General features: G+C 40.4%; 2 pseudogenes; both read left to right on the top strand.

Annotated features, from left to right (window-relative positions):
* The window catches only part of LOC102875165, an 8,097-nt pseudogene extending 6,854 nt beyond the window's left edge, over positions 1 to 1,243 (top strand).
* A 197-nt stretch (positions 1,244 to 1,440) lies between these two features.
* On the top strand, positions 1,441 to 2,061 carry LOC102875579 (annotated as a pseudogene).
* Positions 2,062 to 4,211: the final 2,150 nt, after the last annotated feature.

A 4,211-nucleotide genomic window follows, 5' to 3' on the forward strand; every position in this document is an offset into this window, starting at 1 on the left:
AATGGCAAAGGACACACTGACAAAGGAGATTAATCAGAACTGACTTTGACAAGCACTGTGGCAATTGGACAATTAAAACAGACATTCGGATGGCGTGGGAAGAAGAACAAACTGGGGAGGAGGGTAGAGAGAACGGTGGAGCAATGAAGGAATGAAAACCCAAAATCCCTGTAAATTTTCATTAAAACTAATAAAATTTAATAAAAAAAGACGCATCAATAATAATTGATGACTGTAAGTAAGGGTTGAAAATGAAGAAGTACTGTAAGTTGGAAAATATAGCCTTCATGACAGAAAATAAAGAGACTAGAGATAAAAAAAAAAAAAAAAAGCAAGCATGTACTTCACTGAAATCTGCAGCCTCAAAATGTCTTCCTGGCAAGGACAAATATCATCAAAGTGGAAAACCTGGGAATTGCTCTTGTGTTAGAGAACCACTCTGACATGGCCAGTACGTTTATTGGCACACCTTACTACATGAGCCCCAAACTTTCCTGAAATAAGCCCTACAACTATAAGTCTAGTGTCTTGGCTCTGCGATGCTGTGTGTATGAAATGGCCACCCTGAAGCATGCTTTCAACGCAAAAGACATGAATTCATTAGTTTATTTGATCGTTGAAGCTGCCTCTAATGCCAAAATATTATAGTACAGAGTTGGCAGAGCTGATCAGAACGATGCTGAGCTTCTGCTCAGTGTGGCCTGAAGAAAGACCATCTGTGAGGAGTGTCCTCAGACAGCCTTACATAAAGCACCAGATCACCTTAGTTTTAGAAGCAACCAAGGCAAAATCCTCCAAAAATAATGTTAAGAATGGTGATTCTAAATCCAAGCCTGTTGTTTCAGTGGTTTTCAGAATATTCAAAACAAATAATGAAATAATCTAACCTCAACCACACTCCTCTGGAGACTCAAGGGCATGTATAAAGAGAGAAGACAAATGCTTACCCAGGAGACACCTGTTGTCACTGGTCCATTGAAGACTCTTGTTGGTCAGATAGACCACCCCCGCGAATCAGACTTGAGCCACACTGCAGCCATTGGCTACGACCAGCAGGGTAAATATCTACATTTTACCTGCAGAAAGGAGGGATTCAGTGAGAGATTTGATTCATATAATTCAAGCAGAACACCTCAATCCCTCTAATGAGTTAGGAGGAAAATGCAGTATTTCTCAGGCAAAGGAGGAGAGACTGCAGGATTGCTCTGCTGACCAATCACATTTCCATGTGATCCTTGGATAATGGCAGTGTGGCAAAGAATGTTCCAGTGCAGCCTCTGTAGCCCCTAGGCAAAGACTAAACGCCACAGGGCCAGAATCCAACTGCTGCTGAAAGTATTCTAGAAAAGCAGCACAGAATCTGTCCAGACTTCCAGCCACACAGCCCCAGGACTGAACCCTCCCAGTATCTCAGTGCAGCTGAACTGGGGAAGCTGAAAGAGAGATATCCTCCCTGCCAGACATGTGTCTTCTGGCTGCAGCATAGCTCAGGAGAAGAAGCTGATCCATTGTCTCTCTAAGGAGGAAACAAGTTCTTCTACAAGATCAACTGATAAGTCAGATGAAGATTTCAGGGAAGGTAAAGGTCATACAAATGAAATGAGTGATTTGGTACAACTGATGACTCAGACCTTGAAGTTGGACTCCAGAGAGAGCTGTGAAGATCTCCTGGTACCTAATGCAGTATCAGAGGTCAGACTTCATAGGTAACAACAGGACACATGTACTTCATGGGGAAGTTGAGCGGCTTTCAGTTATTGTGCCAGGTTCTGAGAAGATCAGGAGAATAGTTGCAGCCTTGAGAGGTGATGTAATCCAGGGCCTGGGGGTGGGGGTGGGGTGTCCAGATTTTAGAGGAAGTACATGAGCTTTTAGAAGAGGAGAATGAATCAGAGAGAGAGGTACATCTGCAGGAGTACAGGGGTGAAAAAAAAAATGACTTACAGAGTGAAAGCTTACCAGTTGAAATTTTTTTTATTAAAATGTGTATTTTTGAGGATTTGTTCTAATCTGCTGCCAGAACTAAAGAGCTGTTTTCAAGAATTTTTACTTATTTTTTAAATAAAGGCAAATAAACCTTTGACAATGGCATAACGGCCAGAGTCCTTTTATATTTGGGTTTTTCTTAATGAGGGGGGGAAAAAAGCCTAAAATCAGTAATATGAAACAAACTCACAAAAGAAAGAAAAATCTCATTTTTTCCATGAGAAAAATCTTTTACATTCATTTGCTTACTATTTTCTGTGCTTTAAATAATGAACTTTTTATCTAAAACTTTATTTTTAAGTTACTAATTAGCTTAAAAACAGGGCTATAAAATAAAAGTTTAAACTGAACTATAGTGATATAAGCAATAGGAGAAACAAATGACCAAACAACAATGTCCAGTGATAACTTGTTAATAACATTAGGTGGTTGTTGCTATATGCCATCATGTCACCTGAGACTCAGCAACCCTTTGTACAATAGCTCTGAAGCCTCCCTGGGCCTGATCCAGTCTTACTGACAGCACTACATCTACCTCCATTGCCCTAGCTACTACATCAATTCGTTTCATCCATGGTCTTCCTCTCTTGAACTTTCCCTCCACCGTTCCAAGCATGATTCCATTCCTTTACCAAGGATCAGCCCCTCCTGGACACATGCCAAAGTATGTGAGAGGAAGCTTCAAAATCCTAGCCTCCAAGGAGAAATGTGGTTTCACCCTCTCTAAGACAGAACTATTTCTTTTCTTGTCAGTCCATGGTATGTTCAAGACTCTTCTCCAGCACCACAAATCAAAGACATCAGTTCTTCTGTCATCCTTAGTCATTATTCAGCTTTCTGATGCATAGTATGTAATTACAAAGACCATGGACTGGATCATGCATTCCTTAGTCTCTAGACTGACATGGTTGCTTTTCAATCCTCTGGAAAGGTCCCTGACAACAAACAGATTTACCTAATGTAATTTGACTTTTGATTTCCTGACCGCTGATGCTAAGAGTGTTGTTTGTGGAGCCACCTAACCTGTAACTGTTAACAACATCAATTTCTCCTCCATCATAGTGCTGCCATTTGGCTCAATAGTGAGAATATTTTGTTCTTGATGCTGAGCTTCAATCCATATTGAATACTACAGTCCTTGACCTTCTGCAGCAAGTGATTCAGGTTCTCTTCAGTTTCATCAAGTATAGTTGTATCATCTACTTAATGCGGGTCCTCCTCATAAAGCAGAGCCTCCAAAATAACTATGACATATCATCTCACTCCAGTAAGAACAACAAAATTTAACAGAGCAGCAAGCAACAAAAGTTGGCAAGGTTGTGGAGAGACTGGAACTCTTTTTCACTGCTGGTGGGAGTGTGAAATGATACAACCACTATGGAAGGCAGTATGGCGCTTTCTCAAAAAGTTGCAAATAGAAAAATCATTTGACACAGCAATTCCACTACTGGAAATACACCCTAAAGAAACCATAACTGCCACCCAAGCAGATATATGCACACTCATGTTTATCGTGGCTTTGTTCACAATAGCAAAAAGCTGGAAACAACTCAAGTGCCCATCAACAAATGAATGGATAGAGAAGTTGTGGTATATTCACACAATGGAGTACTACACTGCATTGAGAAACAATAAACTCCAAGTACATGAAGAAATGCTCAAAATCCCTAGCTCTAAGAGAGATGCAAATCAAAACAACCATGAGATATCATCTCATCCCAGTCACAATAGCAAAATTTAACAGAACAGCAACCAACAAATGTTGGCGAGGTTGTAGAAAAAGTGGAACCCTTTATTCACTGTTGGTGGAAGTGTAAAATGGTGCAATCACTGTGGAAGGTGGTATGGCACTTTCTTAAAAAGTTGCAAATAGAGATACTATTTGACCCAGCAATTCCACTACTGGGAATATATCCCAAAGAGACCATAACTGACATCCAAGTCAATATATGCACACCCATGTTTATCGTGACTTTGTTTACAATAGTGAGGAGTTGGAAACAACCTAAGTGCCCATCAACAAATGAATGGATAGAGAAGCTGTGGTATATTCACACAATGTAATACTGTGATGCATTGAAAAACAAGGAACTCATGCAATATTACTCAAAATGGGTGATCCTGGAGGACATTATGCTGAGTGAAGTATCTCAGTCACAAAAGAACAAATACTGCATGGTGCCACTGTTATAAAACAGGACTGACCTCGGGGTTTGGGGGGAGAC

This window comes from Elephantulus edwardii, unplaced genomic scaffold (genome assembly GCF_000299155.1).
Source record: "Elephantulus edwardii isolate Elephantulus edwardi_28Jun2011 unplaced genomic scaffold, EleEdw1.0 scaffold00160, whole genome shotgun sequence".
NCBI lineage: Eukaryota > Metazoa > Chordata > Mammalia > Macroscelidea > Macroscelididae > Elephantulus > Elephantulus edwardii.